The 22,600-nt window shown below is 45.4% G+C and overlaps 1 protein-coding gene across 13 annotated transcripts in view; it reads right to left on the minus strand.

Moving 5' to 3' along the window:
- TIAM1 (TIAM Rac1 associated GEF 1) overlaps positions 1-22,600 on the minus strand; it is a 194,133-nt gene that overhangs the window by 88,099 nt on the left and 83,434 nt on the right. For 6 of the 13 annotated variants that reach the window (XM_072845165.1, XM_072845147.1, XM_072845077.1 and 3 more), the window contains one exon: positions 2,474-2,652. The exons of 5 other annotated variants lie outside the window; for them this stretch is intronic. The gene's annotated coding sequence lies outside the window, so the exon portion shown is untranslated. Of the gene's footprint in view, positions 1-2,473; positions 2,653-2,753; positions 2,916-2,991; positions 3,040-22,600 lie in introns of those variants that run through there. 2 more of the 13 variants (XM_072845121.1, XM_072845128.1) reach the window with 2 other exon arrangements.

Consider the following 22,600-nt stretch of genomic DNA (forward strand, 5'->3'; position numbering starts at 1 on the left):
GGGTGCCCACTTGTGGGGTGCCTGAGACAAATGGCTCCCCCTGGAAGGGACCCCCTTCCTACCTTCTCACCCCCATTTTTGCCTCCCCTCTGCATTTCTGACTGAGCACTTCCACCAGCTACTCTCCACCAATTCAGGTGCTCATGCAGCGGAGTCCAGTAAAACAGCAGAAAATAAAGCCAGGGGGGAGATTAAAAAAAAAAAGACTTTATATCTTAGTTTATTTTTGCTGGGATAGTGAATTCAACTCGCACGTGCCAGAGGCAGCACAAGGGTGCCCATCTGGGGATACAGCAGGGTGAGGACGGGGCAGCACGGCTCGAGGACAACGCAGGATCCAGGGAAGAAGGGACAGCAAGTGGCATGTCCCCCATTTTTTGGCAGCAATGAGCTGTTAGGTCAGCTCAGACAGATGCGGAAAGGCAGCCCTGAAACATGTGAATTCACACTGAAGCAGATGCCGGCATCCTCAGCTAGCAGGAGTGGGCGCTGGGCAGGGGAGGGGAGCCCCAGCCTCCCCCTCCCAGGGGCAGCAGCAGACACCCTGGGGCAGAAACGTCTTAAACTGCTGCAGCTACGACTGCCAGATGCTGCCTGTCTACGGCTTAACTGAATTTAGCACACTCAATGAAAAAAATCTGTATCAAATTAAGAAAATGAGTAATGTTAATGGGAGCTGCACGCAAATGCTGGTAGGACAAAGGCTCCCCTTGTTAGCTCACCCATCGAATCCAAAGGTGACCATTAAGGACCTATCAAGGTACCACCAGGATACAACATAAATCAAGTGTGACACATCTTGATGCTTTAAACAGGACTGTCGTGCTCGGCCAAGGACTGCGATGTGTCAAAAGTCTGTTCTGAATTATTCTCTGAAGCTAGCAGAGATTAGCTCACACAGCCCATGCACTGCAAGCAGAACTAGTTGGAAATTTTTCAGCAGAAAATGTTGATTCATCAAAACCCAAACTTTTCATGGGAATAGACTGCTTTTGATGAAAGGCTCCTCTGCTCCAGGAGGGAGAGATTTGAAAACCAAAGCGGGGAGACAGGCACGTCTCCTGGACGAGGCACCAGCTCGGTGACTCAGTTGCTTGCCGAGGACGCGGAAGATCAAGATTGGTATCTGCAGCCCAAGTCAGGCAAACGAAGGGTGGCAACTTCCTCCACGTCCTCAAGAGGTGGCCTGACCGTCGAGCTATGGGCTGCTCTGGGAAAGGGCTCTCTTCCCCAGAAGATCTGTTCCTTACTGGTTCAGAGCAGGGAAAACGTCAAAATTGTGGAAGTCTTCAAGGGGCCAGGAAAGTCACCTTTTAGCCAGCTTGCACGTCAAGAGACAGTACAGGGGCTTGAGTTGTTTTGGTTTTTTTTAAACCCAAAACTTAAGATTGATATCAACATCATGGTATCAGCAGGGAGAACACAAATTCTGCAGGAAATCTTTGGAAAAAACAGTGTTCCCTACATCAACTACCCTAGACAGACAGACTGAACTCTAGCTGAACTGCTGAGTTTTTGCTGGGTGAGTCTTATATAAAATGGTTACACATAAAGGCAACCACATTCTAGATTACACATAAAGACAATCACATTCTAGATGACCACTGATGACAGCCCCATCAAAGAATATAATTTTCTTTGAAAACAGTCATTTTCCTTTATCTTCCCTTTCCCCTGATATTAAATATTTCTTAAAATAATTACAAAACCAAAATACTCATTTCAACTAAATCTAAGTTACTAACTCTCAACCATGCCAAAAGTTGGGCCTTTAGATTCCAGAAGAAAATCTGAAATATGTTAACTTTCCAACCAAATTTGAAGCACCTCGCAAGACAACAGATTGCAAATTTAAAATTAGATTCTAGTGGGAGGGCCTGGTGACAAATCTGTATTTTTCTCCTGGAGTGGAGCTTGAAGGCTGTGAGAACCAGAACAATGATTAAATCCACAGCGAGCAACGAGCCTACAGAAATAAACTTTTGCTAAAATCTGCCAGCCAACAACAAAGATTTTTACTGAACTCACAAGAACCACATAGAAAAATGTACAAGACTAATAACCAAGTGTGAACATACACATTTTATTGTAATTAAAATGTGCTTTTTCAAAAGGGCAAGAGAGAGGCTGAAATTCCACACTAAGCCTTTGAGTTTCTCGGAAACTCCAGCAGCATATTTAATTGTCTTAAAATCAGAACCTTTTAACCAGCCATTTCTTTTTTGTAAGCCGCTCTTGCATATGTTAAAGCACGGGATGGACTCCAAAAAGGCCCTGCAGGCAATTCAAATCAGAGGAGGAGAGAGGGAGGAAGGGATGTCATCAGTAGCTGCTTGATAGCCGTTCAAATGCCTTTGTATTGCTAAACGGGTGTAACCGTAAACCGCATGCGGCTTATCCAATCTTTCCCCTCCCGCGAACCATTACACAACACAGCAAACTCCTAAATAAAAATATATGGACACACATGTACCTTCCAAGGCAGTACTGGTATCCAGCGCAACCTTCCCCAAGAGAGCTGTGGCATTTAGAGGTACAGAATTGCAAATGATACCAAAATGAACAGTTACTGGGACTGCAGAAGCTGTCAGCACCTGCCACTCAGCGATTCCATTACTCTCGCGTCAGAGTCTATGACTATATGCCAAAAACCTGGGGAGAAAAAGGGGAGAAAAAAAAAAATCAGACAAAGGGTTAGCAGGAACAGCTATACAGGAGGACGTCTTCTGCCAGGTCCTGTTATCATCACTTACCTAAGAAACACTGTGCAATACAGCATGCGAATGCTGTGCTTAAATTCGAATGATGAAATCTGATGATGGCAGAATAAATGAAAAACCCAGTCAAGCGCCGTCAGCCCAAACTACAGAACACGGAGAGTTCCTCTTCCCACCACTTTGTACAATAAAAACCCCCATAGACATTAACATGCCCTTGCTGAAGACGGTCTGTCTCAGGCAGGGCTGGAAAATCTCAGGTCCAAAACCACACCTGTGTCCGAAGACGACCGCCAAGAAAGGCACCTTCCCGTAAACCAGGGTTTAACTTCTGGCAGCAAGGGGGAACCCAACTGCCCAGGGAACAGGCCCAAAACTGGAAGACCTCAGAGGAGATGTCTCTGCGCAGACTGTCTAATTTACAAAAAGGGCGGTTATCGCAGCAGGGATTTCATTAACATTTTTCAAGGGCGAATCAGACATGTAGGGCAGAGCATTTACATGCATTTTTCTGCACGGTGAAAGGATCGTTGGGTTAATTGCATTCACTAAGGCAGGGATACAAGAGACCAGTCTGCGCCTATTTAGACCTAAGACAAGTCACAAGAATAGTCCTCAGGTTACACACATGTGCACTTGCGTGGGTACCAAATCCCAGCCCTTTCTTGGCCTGATACCACTGGCAAGCTCCCTTGCAAGTAGGCCAGCTCAAGGTCCAGTCCCGTGAGATACCAAGAACCACAAACTCACCAGAGGGCTGGGTGCTCTGTCCAAGCCAGCTCTCAAGTCACCCAACTCCCCCTTCTCCCAGCCAAACACCAGCAGTGAAACATCAACTCAACACTGCTTGCAGAATTTTGAGAGTTATAAACTTTTCCAAACGTCTCAAGGAACAAAAACCTTGGAAGAGATTACTGATGCCCTTCATGTTATTAGAGCTGCTTGGTGGGGAAATTGTGATCCTTAGTCTTGGCTGGATTCTCAAAAGCGATGAGAGTCACCGGCTCCTTTCTAAATTAAAAACATTCTCATTTTCTTTCTCCTCCTTCATGTTCCCCTCTCCGCTCCCCACCTCCCCCTCTTCCCCCAAGCTGTTGGTTGAGATCTGAAAAGCAGTTCATGAATTGCTCAGGAGCTGGCAGAAATTAATAAAATGAAGCTCATTTATATTGAAATGGACTCATTACCATGCCAGCTGCCAATAATTTGCAAGACGGGAATCTTGCTGACAAACAAGGTCCTACAGGCAAGAGGCTTTCCACCTGCATCCACCGCACAACGAGCAACCCTACAATGTGTGTTCCTCACCTCCAAAGAAAAAGGAATTGCGACTATCTTATTTCAGATCCACCTGCTGCTGCCCCAGAAAACTTGTCGAAAAGAAGAAAAAAACAGATGCGGCCGAGCATTTTATCCAATTTTCCATCCTGAAGCGGCTTTTGAGGAGTTTGTAACTCAGAAAAATCTGCTCCAGGCTGAAGAGAACTCTGGTCACTTCTGTGAGAGACCAACTAAAACATCACCCACTCCCCACACTGCCTGTGCTCCTCCAACCAAAATCATTCTTCTTCTTGCACTCATTTGTTGAAAAGGTGGGAAGATCCAAAGTGGTTGTTTACAACTGTATACTGGACTATCCAAATCCTCACTACGCTCTAGTACATCAGAAGGGCTGGCAATATCCTTTGCCACGAACAGATGAGTACCGTGCATACACGGCTCCTTCAGCAGAGAAGGATTTATCATTACCCACGGATTCTTTCCTGAAAAGATTTGTTCCTATTAACTTTTACAACTTGGAGAGTCTCCCAAATCGAACCAAGCCATACTTTTCAAGAAGAACATCAGTTTTTCGTACTTCTCTTTGTCTGCCATTAATACACACTGGAACAGTCCTCGCCCCCACGCTTTCCGCTTCACCCCGACAGCCCAGGCTCTGCCGCAGCAGAAATTCTGGGAGTCTGAAGTGCCGAAGCAGCCTCGGACAAGAGCTTCCCTCCAACAGGGTCTTAGCAAAAGGCGATGCCCATGCTCCTCCATCAGGAGAAAAGGCAGAAGCAAACACGAGCCCAGCCCCATGGCTCGCTTCCCAGCACAGAGCCCTTCCCCACACAGGACACGTTTTAATTGCTCCTGTGGACACTTGCTCTGTCAAGGGAGCCTGACCAAGGGGGAAGCTGACCACATGTTCAGACCACCAGTAACTCCCAGTAACTGTTCTCAGGGTAGATGGACAGTTGTAAACAATCACACCTGGAACAGTTCATCGTGTTGAAAAAGAAATGTCAGATAAAGATTTTCAAACTTCCATGCTCAAGACAAAATATTCAGTCTTAGAGCTGACTTCTGCAAACATGCATACACAGACGCACACATATATACATCTATGATGCATGTATGCATGCATGTATGCCAATGTCTACATATGTCAGTGCAACTCCTCTTGTTCTTTGAAGGTTTGGAAGTAGCACAGCTGTATTTATTTCATAGCCACAAAACAGCGCCTTGAAAAATCAGGCCAAGGGGTTCCCACAGGGCTCATCACACAGCAACTTAAGTCAATCCAAACTGAGGAAGCTCGCAGCAAACCACCATGAATGGATTAAATGAATGCATAGTTAGGAAGCAGAATATATTAAAGGAGCACCTTGTTATTCATCACATCTGCTACCTGTGATTCTAGGTAGAGCAAAGAGAGGTTTGACTTTCACATGCTGGGAGGAGTTTGCAATGCCAAGAGATTAGGAAAAAAAACAGCACACCTGTTTTCTTTTAGCTTGCGGACACCTGACATGAACATTAATGGATGAAAAATATGGAAGCTGTGGTTTTCTAAAAGCCTCCTTTTCAAAGCAGAACCCTTCCTTTCCAGCAAGGAAAAATTAGCATGCAAGTATATCCCCTTGTCCAGTGAACATGAAAAGTTGGCTAGAAGGACGACAGCTCTCTTTCAATTCTATTTTTATTTTTTGATCTTATGATGCATCGTTTTTGTCAGATTCCAAATGCAACTGCAGATGCGAGATCAGTTGGTCATTAAGCAAATCTGCATCCAGCTTTGAGAGGCCCTCGGTAATTCTACCATAAACCATCAGGATGTATATACATAGACAGAAAGCAGTAGTCATTTCATACAGAAACTATTTAATATTAATCAGTGGCTCTGGGCTATATTCCCCACCCACCATCCCAGTTTCATGCCATTGTAACTCCAGTGTTCGATCCTCTCTCCTGAAATGGAGAATCAGGCCCTTTATTTGTAACTGGAGGCCACATTTTGTTAGCCTTTATTACCACTAGTTAATATGAATTACTGCAGAAATCAATCTATCAAATCACCTGCCCTGAGAAGAAGGTAAATGCTCTAGTATGCTCCAGGCTCCTGGTACCCTGACAACTCTGGCTCTCCCCATCCCATACCCCTGGGCTGCCCTCCACAAAATGAAATGCTGCAACCCACAGGAGATGGAAGGGTGGGTGGGTGGACGGATGGACAGAGGCTGCTCTATGCCCAGATCTTTGTCTGAGAGGGCTTTCTGTGACGGGGCTGGGTGCATGCATCGGTTCAGAAATGTCATTCAGAAATGCTCCAAGCTTCCCCGTTCTCAGTGTAGTCACTGAAACTACATACGACACTGAGCTCCAAGACCAACTCTAGTGGATTGCAGGAGCTGGTTGACTTTTAAACCAGTGAAAATAAATTACAAACATGCTCCTTTTTGTGTTTTCCTTCTATGACATATAAAATGTTATAGAAACCTTTCGTTTGTGAGAAAAATTAATTTTAAACCAACCACAGCTTATACTACCTGTCAAAGAGAACAGCCGCTCCTGAAACCAGAGTCTGACAACGATGACCATCCAGACAAGGCTCGGGGGACCATCCGCAGGTCCGCAAGGGTTGGCCAGCAGAGCCAGAATTGCAAAACCTCTTTGCAACTGTCTCACTGACACGCAACCTTTGTGTCTGTCACGGTTAGGAGAACAATGCTGGATGATCGCTCCAGATGAAGAGGAGGGGAAAGAAAAATAAACCCACGTTCTCTTTGGGGAGAACTCATAAAGGAAAGATGTGGGAAGCCTTGTTCCTCCAGCTGTAGCACCACACCTATGAGAATGTCTAAGGGAGGGAAGAAAGGGCAAAAAGAGAGGGAGGGAGGAAGGTCCGTCAGGAGACCTAAAACCTCCGAACAGCCAACAGTCAACCATCCCCAAATCACAGCTAAAGAAAACAAAACCAGAAACATGGCACTGACAAAGCACAGTGGGGCCTTGGTAATAAATTAATGGAAGAGAAGAGCAGGTAGCCCAAGGGAAAGCCCCCTCTTCAGGGTTTCTATATTTATACAAGGGGATGTGAATACTTGTTGTGAGTTTGTTTTTTAATCATTTTTACAAGTATCTGAACGTGTTTTTAGTCTTTCTCCTTCCTTTCCCTTTTATTTTTAATGGTGGGAAAATCCCCCTTTCTTCCCTAGGGGAAATCTGCAAGGTTTTACACATTTACAGAAAGGGGCAAAGCAGGGAAAGGATTCTAATTTCAGATCATCAGACATAAGCAAATCCATCGGAAGCCACAAGGGCAACTCCCTGGAGCCTGTGGGGCAGACAAAGAGCAGCTCGCGCGCTGCGTCCTGGGAAGCGGAGGGGTTTTATAACCCGCTCCGGGGAGCTGCAGCCAGCGCTAAGCCAGGAGGGAGCTGCAGGGAAGAAGGAGCCCACTTGGCCTCCATGGAGGACGAGAATGAGGAAGGTAGCTACAAGGACTGCATGTGCATTTATGTGTTACTTAAAAAAATAAAAAGAATGTCCAAAATGCAGCTGAAACAAAAATAAGGTGCGGTTTGTTTATTTACCTTAAGGTTATGCATTATTGTTATTACACTTTGCTTGAGAAGGGCTTTCTGCTTGTGCCAAATGAGCAGAGAACTGCTGGTACACAATGAGGACGGGACATGCCAAATGCATTTTAAAAACCCTTTATTTAGAAGTAACAATAAAATGTTCAGACCAGGAGACAGAGCCCTGAATGGATCCATCAGAGCACTCACTGCGCAGCCAAGGATGGGCAGCTGGAGGAGGGAGAAGCGGAGCAGGACACAGCGGACTGTGCACGCACAGGAGAACCACCCAGCGCCACAGTCTCCAGCAATAAAAATTGAAACCCTTGGCTTGAGTGACCAGGGAGCCACTGCAGGCAGGATGTGAAGGATTAAAATGTTGTGGAAAAAAATTAAGGCAGATAATTGGGGGAGGGAGAATTGGAGAGGAAGTATTTAGTGTATATCCTCATTTAAGCACAGAGGTAAGTAATCTGATTTTCAAGCAATGCCAAAGACCTCACACAGATCATTAAGATGGTGCCTGAGATATGAAGACAAGTATCTAATTTTAGATACCCCGACTTAAGTACCAGGGAGGGATTTGAGAGGTCTACAGAAAAACAGGCGGCAAATAAAAACTCGGGCAAATGCACGATCAGAGTCGCTTTCACATTTTGGTCACACTCTCTCTGACGGAGAATGAGGTACTTCACTGAGGTAGAAAAGCATTATAAGGTATGCTATACAATTAGTAGAAAGGATATAAAAGTAACAACAACTTCCGCGACAAGGCCACAGGGGAAGTATAATAAGGGAAAGGACTGAGGCGGAGGATATCCTTTTAAGTTTATAGCATGCCTTGCAGAAGTTTTGGTACCAGTATCTCTCTCTGTGAGCTCCTACTTTTAAATCAGTACCTCGCAAGATTTAGTCTTCACCAAAACTGTCTGCCAGGGCCACTGCACCGGGCCAGGACGGGGAGGCCAGCAGCTGCAGCGCTGCAGAGCAGGGCTCAATTCCTGCCCGGCAGCCTGCCTCCTGTGCCACCTTGGGCAAGCCAGGGAGACCTCCCATAGCCCCTTTCCCCTCTGCAAAGCGTGAATATAGAGCTCTCATCCACTGCAGAAAGACCCAAGACGGCCATATCCCCATTTTAAAAGGGCACTGGGTGACTCCAAGGAGGAAAGTCACATTTACCCGGCAGAAAGCACATGTTAAACATCCCACGCCTCCTGAAAATAAGAGAGCTTATTGCCTGGCACGTTGGCGACGCCACAGCCGGGTTGCTCTGGCATCTCCAGGGGAAAATGTTAGTGGGACAGGGCAAGGCGGAGATGCTTGAGACAGGAGTTCACCCAGGCCAAAACACAGGACCACCAGTAGGACTGCCAGCCTCAGCCTGCACTGAACTCTCCCGCCGGGGCTGCCGGAGAGGATGGGAGAAACAAAAAGGAGCCCCAGGTGAAGAGGCAGACGTGCTTCACAAAACCCGACACTGGGAATTATAACTACTGTTTATTCAGAGCCTGGGAGGAGAGGCAAGCGAGCATGTGACCAAATGGCTGCTGTTTTCACCTAGTGTGAAGATACTGACCGCAACAGAGCAGGTTTCTCAGCCTGGCATTACCATAGTATAAGCCCTCGCCATTTCTCCAGCATGCAGAAAAAGAGAAAACATTCATGCAAAACTCGGCTGGTCTGTACCAGCTTGCCACTGTCAAAGTTAAATTAAGCACTCAGATTTTATCTTGCACGTCCTGACAGAACCTGATCACTCAAACGCCATCACAGAGATGTATCTGTACCGCAGTTAAGTTTATCTGGGTTTACCGGTTTTAGTCACAACTCGTACATCATATCTCCTGACATAGCTCTTGCTGAAAGCTCTTCCCCTGCGGGAGGAACACACAACACCAAAGGCCACACATTGGGTGTTGTTTCTTTAATTAAGAGGGGGCAAAACCCATGAGGGATGGTAATCCCGGGGGAAGACACCCTTGGGGCTCTGGGGGTGAGCCCCCACCCCGGGAAGACGCAGGCAGGGAGCACGGAGCCCTGCCACAGAGTGGGGAAATGGACCGGATCAGCAAATGTTGTTGAGAGGAAAAGCCAGAACTATCAAAAGTCAGGCTAAGGTAGCTTCGTGATGGAAAGCTGAAACCCGCCAGCTCTGAGTGTGGCCTCAAAATAAAATGAATGCTTTGCCTTCATTTTCAGTAAAGGCATGGGGGGGCAAGGCATGTGAATCACCATGTCTGAGGTATCTGAGGAGCAAAATTCAAAGAGTTTAAAATGTGGTCAGCTGGAGTTTTGAATCTGCATCCCAAAGCTATGAGAGAAGCGGTGCAAGCAACCGCAGGGATATGGACAAGAATGTTTATGTTAAAACCTACAGATCAGGATCCTGCCTGGGTCTGGAGAACAAATGATCACAGCAAGGACATACCCATCTGTCTGGCCTGAATGGCACGCAAGGCTGGAGAGCACATCTGGGAGATGGAACAGGGAACGACATGGGAAGAAACGGGAAACTGAATAAAATGCAATATGGATTGCGGTGCGCTACTCTGATCTCTTTCTCCAACAAGATGACCCATTTTCCAGGGGAGGAAAGGGCAGAAGATATCTTTCCAGGAAACTACTAGTTAAGCTGAAGATGACGAAACTGGCATGGGAATTATGATATGCATAAGAAACTTTGCAAAGAGGTTGTGCTGAAAGGAGAATTGTGTGGCTCAAGGGACCAGGTTTTTTAATGCTTTCAATGATGACGCGCAAAGAAAAAAATGTACCAGTGACTTGTGCTGATGACACAAAGCTAGCAAAAGTCACAATACAGAAGAGACCTTTTGTATCGATCTCAGAGGGCCATAAGCCCCCGACGTGATAAAAGTGACAAAAAAGCAAACGTAATCAAAAGATGCACCAAGCAAGACTTGCCCAGCAGAAACAGGAGTGAATGCTGCCACAGAAGACATTGACCTCATCTGGAATAACATGCGCAATCCTCGTCATCCGTGGCAAAGGTTAATACAGGCCAGACTACCGTCAAGAAAAGCAAGGCAGACACAATGAAGCATAGAGCTTCACTCTGAGAGGCAAAAACAACAGGACTGTCTCATGTGGCAAAACAAGAGGCTGCCAAAGGACATGATTTATGTTCATGGGCAGAAAAGGGTAGGTTAAAAAAATCATAAATTCAAATAGTTGTATTCATGGTAATTTCATCCTGACAAAACAAGCAAGGCAAGGTTAAAATAGACTGTGCCTTCCTCCTGCTCCCTCTCCCCTTCACAAATGGCCTCGAGACAGGCAGCAGTCCCTGCTACTCGGCTCGAGCAGGGAGACCTGCCTAAAAGCAGCCAGTCCCCAGCGTGTACGTGGGATCTCCCAGGACAAGAGAGATGCACAGCAGGCAGGTCCCCACCGTCCCAGTGTGACTGGTGCCAGCCCCGGGAGCTGAAGGAGCAAGCCAGGGTGATCCCTCTCTCAGACACGTTTCAATGGACAAGGATTGAAGACTATACAAGTTTTGCACAATAATTTCTCTTGGACAGATTAAACTTTGCCTCTAGAATAACAAATCTGTAGTCGAATGGGACACAAGCGTGTAGCAGAAAGGCAACTGTGTGCACTAGCAACCCCAGTGGATCCAGCTGGCTTGCTCAGGAGATGATTACTGCCCTGGATTTCATGAACTGACCAACTTTGGTGGGATCCATGGACTGCATTGCATCAAGGGAGAGAGCTCATCCTTTCAAAAGGTGTGAAACTCAAGCTCTTTCTGAGAAATACGCAAAAAGTAATACATTGATGAAGCTGGGCTAATTCTCCATAGTCTAGCAGGCACAGTAGTTGGTTCAAGTTCTCCTCTGGCTTTGCAAACTACGGTCAGTAAAGGCAAAATGTTGCTGCTGGCACACACAAGCTACCTGTAATTCGTGCAAAGCCAGCACTGACAGTTGGCCAGCTGTGGGTCTTGTACCTTTGAGCTCCTGACATCCTATAGAGCAGACTGCCAAAAACAGCTTCAGTTTTCTTCTTCTTTTGAAAACAATTCAAAAAGTATCACCAGAGAAGGAGCAAGAAGAGGCGTTCCAAATCCTAGGTGGGAATTTTCCAGCACCAAGCTCTCACTTTCTCTTAGTGCCTCGATGTTTAAATATTATATGAAAAGCATAAGCAACTAATTACAAGACAAACTGAGGACAACTGTTCCGGGAGCATCCGATAATGTAGTAACTCAAGAAAGCCTCCTGCAAAGGTGCATCCCACAGAAGTGGTAAATGGAGATTGTAGGCTCACCAGACAGAGGACTTTTATCTGGACCTCCCTGGTTTTGGAGGATTGACATCCTCTTGGGTATAGAATGGAAAGGAGTATGCGGGTGCATGCATGCATGCAGGGCTGAGGGCAGGGAAGCCACTCTTTCTCTATTTTATTGATATACCTGGAAAATTAAGTTTTCAGCTGAAAATACTGAGTGAGTTTAAGTCAAATCTGTGGTTGTAGCGATCACTCAGAGCCTTGGATCTTGCCGCGCGTCTGCTAATCCCGCCTGGGAGCTCCAACAACACAGTATCACTTGACTCTGGCCCTCCACAGCTTATAACCGGCTCCAGAGTTTCTTAGCTGTCCCAAACTCACAAACCACATTTCAGTGAATAAACCATTCATCAGAAAAGAAAAATTGATTGCCTAGCCTGAAGTGAACCATTACTGGAAAGTCACCCAGTAGAGCTATTTATTAGAGAGAGCACTACAGATGCCACCTGACTGAAGCACAACCAAAGCGTTGGAGGAAAACTGCTTACTGTCAGCTCTGGTTCAATGCCTTTTTTATAAAAGAAGGCCACTAATAAAATGTTCTGCCTTAATATTTATAAGAAGAATATTTTTCTTACCTGTAGCAGTTACTGCAGGGTATAGTCACATAAACGAAACTTTATACAGTGCTAAAATATTATAACATGCTTAAGTGGGATTTTTCAAGGAAATCTAAAGTATGCATTAGAAATGCAAACATCTCGCGAAACAACAGCTGTACCTCTTCAAAAATGCCAGGTTGGTGAAATATCAGCCACACCATCAAACGAAGACACAGTAAATCTACACAGCACTTGATATTTTCAGCAGTAGTAAGTGTCATTCCATCATTTCAATGCTTCACATTGGTATGTGGCCCAAAATAGTCCTACAAGAAAATAACCAGTTTCCTCTTTAAATTTAAAGAGTGGTAGATGATTTTAGTAGCTGAGAAAGCTACTGATATTTTCTGTGGCATCATTCCCAGCCCAAATGAAAATAAAAATTACAGTAAATGTACACATGGTGTATTTGCGGGCACACTGACCTTATTCACCTATGCCCGTGTTACAAGCGAATTATTCAGCCCACCTGAGCTCACAACAGTTCCTGAATTCATGTGAATGGCATCTGTCTGACAAAGGGAGCGATCTCCAAACTGCAGGAAAGATCACACTTTCCCAATAACTTCCCAGCACTGTTTTCGCCCGTTTGCACACAGCCCCCACTGTGTTACTGGATAAAGTGATTTTTACTCAAATGGGTGTTAAAAATAATATCAGGGAGCCTGAATTTCAGTCCTCTTGAAAGCCATGGTTCCTCCCTCCTGTGCCAAAGCCACCAGGAGAGGTGACTCCCCCGTGCCTTCCACTCCACCAGCAGCCCCAGCCTCACCATATCCCCACGCTGATCCTACAGACCTAGGGCAGAAGGAGTAGCTTTTTTTTTTTTTGCAGCAAGTGGATATACCTCAAAGACAAAGTAGAGACTACTGCCATTTTAAAAGGGAATTTTAAAGGGAACCCCTTTAAAGAGGGGCCAAAGGAGAGAAGCAAAGGACACCTTTACAACTGAGCTAAACAAAGACTCCTTGGTTTTGCAGTGCTTGCACCAGCCTTTGCACCTCTTTTTGAAAAACAATATTCTTTGTGCTGGTTCAGAGGTCTTTACTGTTGAAGTTTTCAGATCGCTAGTACAGAGTCTGCCCTACAGATGCTCTGGTGACCTCTGGACATTCTGCAGTCAGAGCCAGTCTTCCCATCTTAAAAGATCACCTTGTCACTCAGCATTGATAGGCTGCACATCCCTTCAAGTCACCCAAGAGGGAAATCAAAATATTTCAAATGCAATTCCCTCCTCCTCTTGTTTACTTGGTTTTTTCCACCACTTTTCAGAGCTGACATACCTAAATGAAAAGAGGAGGAGGGGGGAAAAAAGCCAGTATTTTGCACTTTATCATTTACAGTTTTCAACCAACTCAAATCCTACAAAATCTTTGCCAAAAAGTTATGCCCTGTACACTAAATGAGGAAAGACAGCTCTATGCAGTGCAGGAATCTAAGCACAGTCTCAAGATTCAGGCCAGACCTACACTACAAGTATTTGCCAGCACAGCTATGTCAGTCACAAATTTGGCGGAGCATGACCTCTGATTATGCCTGCAGAGGCCACTGCAATACACTTATCGGAGCAAAACAGTGACATAACTTAGAGTAACGCTTTTTTTTTCCCCCAAAGAAAAACAAGCTTAGAATAAGCTCTTCCAGCAAAAGCGCTGTTTTGCTGGCGTAAGCGCCAGCCGCGTGAGGAAGGCTTCGTACCACTGCGAGGGGGCTGCGTCGGTGCACCACACCAGCGATGTGCTGTTAACACGTATCTGGCCTCGCTGCACCCCGCTCCTGCACCCGCCCCAGCGACGCGATGCCCTTCTTCATTCCGCCGCCAGCCCTGCTGCTCTCGGCTTGCCAGGAGGGGAAAGTCACTCTTTTCTCCGCCGGTCCCTGTTGTGCAAAACCCGGGCTGCTCCAAGCAGCCTCCGGTCGTTGCGACACGCAGCGACGCAGACGCTCTCCTGTTTGCGATACTGCAGCCGACCGCTGTCGGCCTGCGAGGCTGCCAGCTTCTGGCTACGCTGAGGGTGGGAGAAACCCTCAGGTCTGTCAGGGGAAGAAAAAGCGTCTCCCTCCACAATGCTGACACCATCCTTTTCTTCAAAAGGAAGCTGTCGAGCTTATGCATATCGGTCTCACTCGGAACAAGCCGCCACACGAGCGATCCAGGCCCTCCCACCTGCAGAAAGCAGCAGCTCTCTTAAACACCTCACTTTGGGCCCGGCCCAAAAGCCTTAGTGAAATCAGTGGAAAATTAATTCAATGGGCTTTGGATCAGGCCGCCGAAGAAGTAATGAGGTTTGAAGAGTCGCACACGAACCCAGAAAGCTTAGCCCGGCTTCTGCCGTTTCTGAATTGCAATGGGAAATTCTTCTTTGCCTCATGCATGTACTTTCACACCAAAAAGGAAAAGGCAGAAGGGAGCAAAGAACGGAAAAAAAAAAATCTCAGAGAAACAAGACGTTATTTCTCTGGCCTTTCTAAAAACCATTTCCTCAGCGCTCATTTTTAGCACCCTTTTCTTTGGCCGGCAGTCCCCTCACCAGCCGGGCTGTGCCCAAGCCTCCACAGCCAGCTCCACTCACCCCTCTCCCAGGGGCTGTCCCACCAGGGTTCGGCTGTGGGGAAGGCTTCTTCTCCACCCCTTCTCCCCGCTCTGGCCCAGGAGACCCAACAGCCCCAATGAGGAGGAGGAGAAGGAGGAGGAGGAGGAAGCAAAGGCAGTGGCAGGCAGCGCTGCCGCTCTCCCCAGCTGCCGGCTCCCAGCATCGCCCCAGGTAGCAGTCCCAGGGCAGCACATCTCACTTTCCCGTTTGAAAAAAAATAAAAAGGTGTGCTTCAAAGGAAACTCACAGTAAGCATTTTGAAAACACCCTCGTTAACATCTTATATATAATTTTTTAAAATACCTGACATTCCCACAGCAGCTACGTTCAGGCAGGGTACCCAAAAAGCAACCGAATGCTCTTGTTCCTCTGCAAAAAGCATTCATTGCTTTAAACTTTCGAGAGCCAAATGAAGATAGCACAGGCTGGAGAAAAAACATCTCTCCTTTCAGCCCATCTCAGAGGCTGTAGAATCCACTATACCGTCCTCCTGGTGACATCTGTAAGGCTGCAATTAGCTACCAGTATTTCTGTAATCTTATACAGTGTAGCAAACAGTAAGTCCATTAACTGTGGCATTTTTGTGGGATTTCTGTCGCTTCATTTGTTCCGGAGGCTTGTATTTATAAAAGATACAGAAACCTGATGGGCTTCCGTTATTCGCAGTGTTTCAGACAGATTCACCAACTTTCAGGATTCATTTCAGGTTTCATTATTAGATTAATAATTACGTACACAGGCAGTAAATCCTTTTTAAAGATCATAAAAACATTTGAAGAGTAACTTAATGTTAAAAACAAGAGTGACGCTCCTCCAAGCATCACCCGAAATCCCACTGCACCAATTAATATGCAGGATATCGTTTCGTCTGACCACTTACCAGCACAGCAGGTCGCAAGGGAGAAGTCGTTTAAACCAGCCATATCTGCAATGGTTTTGAAATGAAACAAATAAACTACTACAGCAATGGCTGGAAACATGGTTTGAGGCCAATTTCTACCACCCCCATTCGCCGTGAGCTCTGCTTTAGCCTGAAGTCTTACTGATTTCACCGGACAGCGGAACAGGGGGAAGATGGTAGGTTTTGGCAGAGACCTCATTCCCTGGGATAGGGTGATGCGGCAGGGAAAGGGCCCTGTGCACCGCCAGCCCGGCAATTTAGGGGTCAACAGCAAGCACCATGGCGAGCGGGGTGCGCAGACCCCCGGGATGGGGACAGGGACGGGCACCGCCGCTCAGGGGTGTCAGGGCTGCTTGTGTGCCGCAGGCGGAGGGAAAGAGGCAAACTGCTCCCCGACCAGCTCACCCCTCTCCGGCTCAAAACAGAGGCCATGCAGCAGCCCCCGCGGGAGAGGGCTGCGAACAAAAGAAGCCAGACATGAGGTTTGGCGCGTCTTATCTACGCCCAGCTGTGGGAAAGGAGGGAGGCACTCGATTATCACTTCTCGCGCAGGTTTTAACATGCCTGAACATATTCTCTGCCTCTTAAAAAAAAAAAAAAAAAGGCATGAAAAGGAATGTATAATCACTTTTGCAGGGTACCTTTCCGCTCCAGCTTGCAGAGTCTGCCCCGCCATGTACTTTTCCCAGCGCAACGTGACTTGCGAAACATTTTACACAATGGGCACCTTGAACTTTTCAAGGGAAACAACTTCCCCCAGCCCCACCAGCAAATTAGGCGGAGGCCTTTGCTGACAGCTCCCATACCGACGAGGAAAAATGCCCCAGTGAAATCTGAACACAGAGGTGAAATTAAAAAAAATAAGCATTTGTTTACACAGGAGATGTGGGAAGCTCCGGCCAAACGTGCATCCAAGTGCATCCCAGGCTGCTGGGCTCGGTCTTGCGGTGCCCGGAGGAAGCATGCACCCAACGTGCTGCGACCATTTTTTTAGCATCTACAGAAATGCTGAAAACCCCCTACCTGGATGGCACTAACCAACACTGCAACGCAGAGGTGCGTAACATGGCAGGTAGAAATCTTCACAAGAATAATTCAGTTGTGGGCAGGCAGAAAGCAATGCCAACTCTCTGCCGAGTAACACAAGTACGTCTCTAGGAGCCATTCGTAAAAGCTGGTGCTTAATTTGAGGCACAAAGCATTGAGAAAAACCCAGACCATGAGGAAAGGCAGCTAACAAGATCTGGAATATCGGAATGGGAGGGAAAAGGAAAGGGATTGCAATTAATCTTCCTAACAAGCAAAAAGGCTGGGAAAACTCTAGGAAGGTTTTGTGCGGGGATTTATACGCGCTCGCAGGAGCTCAGCAAGGTTAATAACCTGCTATTCTCACAACGCTGCACATAAATATGCAATTTTAGGGCACGGGCCAATTTTGTAAGTTTATGCTCAATAGTTCCATTTTTATCTTCTTCCTTAAAACCTGACTTCCAACTGTGTTTTGAAAAGGAAACAAGTCCAATACTTGTCTTAACAAGTGGGCAACACCTGCTCTGGCGCTTTTGGTTTTACTGTATTATTTGGGGTTTGCGTTTTGTTTTTTAAAGCCCAACCTAACAGGCTTACGGGAGAAAAAAAGGCCCGTAACCAGTTTTGGGAACAATAGAGAAAAAGACTTTATTCAATCACTCCTTTGTTTTCAGGAAACTTATCCTGACATTCTCTGTCAATACATCACGAAAAATGCAGAAAATGCAAACATAGGCAGGATGGTGCTTCAATGGGAAAAGGTATGGCCCTGCTTCGGCTCCCAGTTTCTTCTGACCAAGTCTATATTCTGGGACATTTCTGTATCATCAAGAGACCTTTTTACTGGAACTTTTAACAAGCAGGAAAAACACAGCAGCATCCTGCTTGCCAAGTGTAATTTGTTTATGCAAGTTTTCCAGAATCCATGTTCTTTTCCCCCATGGAAATCTAACATCCACTTGCAAGGAAGGTATTTAAATGCTATAATACGAGATCCGAGCGAAGCTCAGCACTGCTGGAACGTAAGTTGGCTCCCACTACACTCAAGCGATTTTTTTATATTGAACACTCACGTGACTGAAGTTAAGTATTGTCCCGCAGTACTACACCAAGGTCATTATTTCAGATATCACCCTGACAAGTAACTTTATGAAAAGAAACAAGATTAAAAAATTATGCAGAATTCCAGACAGAATTAGCCCATAATTCAAGTGAGCAGCTTGAAGCGCGGATCAATGCAAAGCAAGATTGCTAGCACGCCTATCAGCAATGAAGCCATCCCCAGGCTAGCATTTTTTCCAGGGAACTTTCAGATGAAGATTAATGGAGACATGAGGACAGCTCTCAGTTTAACCTGTCAGCCAGTGACTTCGGACTAAATTGAATTATGAATTGTTGATTCCATAAGAACGCTACTTAGACGTTTTCTTGGAGTGTACGTCGCTTGGGCCGCTACCCATCAAAATGAAACAGAAAAGAATTTTTTGTCAGCTGCATGTGATTTTGCCCGATTAATTCATTATGGAGTTTGAGAGAAATATTCAGAAGAGTGCCACATGGTGTGAACAGATAAATGTCCTACTGTACATATTTTCTAACTTAGCCTGTATTTAAGACAAGCATTAAATAACAAAATGAATAACAGTGAATGCAGTTCTTAGTACTAACATAAAATAAAAAAAAACAAAATGCAGTTAATTTTGTTGATTCATTTGCCGTGCCAAGTATAACACGTTGCTAAATTTCTACTGAAAGGATATCACTCACAAAGACCATTCTTGCACTACCTGGAGGCATGCAAGTGACAACTTGAAACACTAAAGCCAGCCTAGCCCATGGCACAGGAGTGATATCCCAAGTCCGTACACTCAAATGCCTCGGCGGTCTCTCCTGTGGGTTTTGAGCTGCGGTCTCTGCAGCAACTCGTGGGAATCTGCAGGAGGGGACCAGGAGACCACGTCCACAGCTGCTACGCAGCACACTGCCCACTGACGACTTCTAAGGGATTCACACTTCTGCTGGAATGGCTTTAAGGATGCACTAACCAAAAGATGTTGAAAACCACTGCACAAAAGTACAGGCTATGTGCGCTGGAACAGGTCCGAATTTGCATATAGAGAAGAATAAATCAGGATAAATCACATTCAATATCATGACAGCTAACCATTAATTTTAATTTAGCTGACGTGATACCAAACATGACATCCTGGACTAGATTGACCACAAAGTTGTGACTGATGTCACACAAACTAACCTGATGATTAAATACATTAATATGTTGCTATTTAGACCAGCCTTAAGTAAAACCTCAAAATTCTACCAGTATTTTCAAATCCATTTAGATGAAGAAACATCAATGCAACAGCCATCCAGCTTTTCCGAGGAGATTACAGTGCCTTTCATGAAAGAAGCCAGGAAGCAATTCTACATGCCAAGTCGGTAAATAGAATTAGATTTAGAATTAGAAGAGTAATAATTCCATTTTTAATCAGGCAAAATGGCAGAAATAATTAAAAACTAATAATCGTTATGGAAACCCAGCTGAAACATTTGTTGATTTTAAATTAAAATGGTCTTGCGTTGGACTAACAAAGAGGTGTATTTAGAATATTTTCAACATTCTCTTACTAAAAAAAGCACTTAAATTTACTGCATTTTTAATTAAAAGAATAACCTACAGGACTTGGAAGAAAAACCTGGTACAGCTTTATGGATTACTCTGCTGCAAAGAAAAACACTGTAGTGTTAGCTCCATCAAGAACAACTAAAAGAACTTCATCGCATAGTTCAAGTGAAGGTCAAAATAACTACTAGCATAAAATTTTCCTAATATAAAATGTAGATAATACAGTATTTTCTCCTTTCTCCTCACTCTTACATTTTGTGATTTCATCGCATTGTCTTAATCTTTTCACCTATTAGCAAGGGATAGTAAATATCAACAGGAGGGCCGGTTAGGGTGCGGCAGCTAAAACCATCCCCATGGGTGTACCCAAGTGCACTGCTCTGATTTTAACTTGGGCGTGCAGGCTGAGCCATACAGCTTAACGTTGTATTTTGCCATCGCTGCTGCAGGGGTGGTAACTTCCAATAGGAGACCGGTACGGACGGCTGCGGGCACTCAGTGACTCAGTGCCCAGTTTAATTTGCTATTACAGAAGACAACACCCTTAGCTACCTTTTCTTTGGTGCTTTCAGGACCGAGCGCTCCATGCACGGCTGCTGCCTCGGCCAGATCCTGTGGCCCTGTGGCTACCCCACTGCACACCCCAAACTCTTCTCAGATAGTGGGAGTTTTAGAGGCATGAAGAACCCTAAACTCTGGTCCCCATAAACCTTTTTGGCAACAAAAACAAAAAAAGTCAGCTCTACTGGGATTCTGTAGAGAGACAGATGCAGTGATATCGATTTCCAGGTGCCCCCTGCCGCTGCAGCTGAATCCCCTTTGCACAGGAAAATCAACTCCACTGGTGTCCTTGGTACCAACGGCACTGAAGGAGGAGAGGGAAACCTCACCATAAGCAGGGAAACTCTCACCTGAGGGCCTAAGGACCTCCAGGCATTTCCAGAGCACTGGCTCAGCCCTCTGAGCATCCTCACGTGTTCAGGAGTTGGCTGCCCAACTCCAATGGTGCAGTCCAATGTGCATATGTGACCCTGATGACAGCCCAAAGAAAATGACTATCTGCACCGGTCTGTGACAAGCTGGATGCATAAATGGTCATTCAGTCAAAAAAAAAAACAACCCTCAATTTCTATATGAAATCATGATAACCCAAGCTCAGGCACATGATTTTGCCTCACACTCTTAGGGATCAAGCTCTTCACATACATTTACGTTTAATCCTTTGAGCACTATTACAATGTCATAATGAAAATAAAATAACGGCTTTCAAGTGTAGCTATTGAGATAATCACGTTCAGCCAGACACAATCAGAAAGCTTGAGTCCTCAAATCCACAACTTACAGTGAAATAGCTAATGCTAACAGGTAGCATTTCAGATCACATTCTGTACTGCTGAATAAATTCGACAATGTTATACAATGCTGTCCCATCGGGTAGACCTATTTTCTGTTATTAGCCTGATGAAATAACCTGCAGTACTTACATCGGGCATGTTCATGTTCCTGTTGTTTTCTTTACATTTAGCACCGTCGCTTATTTTCACGTATTCAACAAGATTTTAGGAGAACAGTCAGATCAGAGATGTGGGGGATGTTTTTCAAAGAAGGGCATGTGCCTTTAGAGCTGAGGCCCCTTTTTTTCCAAATTTTTAAATTCTAGAGGATTCTGTTCAGTTGCAAGCCAAGAATTTCGGCATGCAGCACCCAGGCTTTCTGACAGGTTTATTAGTTTATTCAGTTGTGAAGCTTAAGCGAAGGCTGTATCTTATAGCGAAGGTACTAGATTAGGGCTCCACTCTCAAACTTAATTCCACGGATTCACAGGCAAGTATCTTAAATCTCCCTGCATCTCAAATCTCCTTTTACTGATGGAGAAATTACTTTCCTGTATCACTGAAATAAAGTCAGCATAAATCCATTTATATAGGTGAGGTGCTCAAGCAGGTGACGTGGTAGTGACAGATATCTAGTTAGACAGAAGGGACTGTGCTCAACACTGTGTAATTTCATCAGAGTATCAAAAAACACAACATCACTGTGCTTCACATAAAAGGCCTCTCTAAAATGAAGCGAAAGGAATCATATGCACCTCCTTAAGAGATGACCAGAATTAGTCTGATATACAGACTTGTAGGACCCAGTCAATTGCTTTGAGATAATATTGCACTAAATCGTAGGTCAGGCATGGTGGAATATGAATCCCTGGCCTCCGGCATTCATCTATTAGGTTTAAAGAGAGAGGTCGGAAGAAGATAATCCTCTTACTGTTCTATCAGTTTTACTACTAGAGACTCTAAATGTGAAATTTGGTCCAGCTTTAGCAATAAAAAATTATTTTCATTTGCCAACATCCCAAACCTCTGCCTCTCAACAGCTCCAGCCAGGAGCCTCACTGAGCTCCAGGAACGGCGGGGAGGGTCTCCAGCCTTAAGCACCCACCAGCCAACCCAGCCAACCCTCCCGGCTTTTGAAAGCCCTTCGAGTGGAGAGCTGAGAAAGCGGGCGAGCGGAGAGGCTGGACAGGCCTCCGCACAAATGTATTCATTTCTGAGACCTCTGAAGAATTTTGCTAAAAGAACTCACAGCAACAAGTTTTGGTACCTTCTGGTGCGAAGATGGTAGCGAAAAGCAAGCGCTGCCAGGAAGGCATGAAGTTGCTGTTTCTCCCTGCTGTACCAAGTTCTGAGTAACATTGAGACATGACTAACAGCTTTTTGCGGATTGCAGTGAGGCAAGAAATTTTATTGCCATTTAGAGAATGAATCAGTAGCTCCAAGAGGAATAAAACCTTCTAAAAGCTTTTATCTGCTCATATTCAAATACACATTTTTAAAGAGAATTTGATAAAAGTGTAACTTCAAATACCTGCTGAAAATGCTTTAATCCTTAATGCCTTCTCGTCAGTATTACAAGCTGCCAAAACCCATCTGTTGGATTCGTTTTACTTCTCTCTCTGAACAATCTAGGACCAGAGCATGTTAC

This window comes from Ciconia boyciana, chromosome 1 (assembly GCF_034638445.1).
Source record: "Ciconia boyciana chromosome 1, ASM3463844v1, whole genome shotgun sequence".
Lineage (NCBI taxonomy): Eukaryota > Metazoa > Chordata > Aves > Ciconiiformes > Ciconiidae > Ciconia > Ciconia boyciana.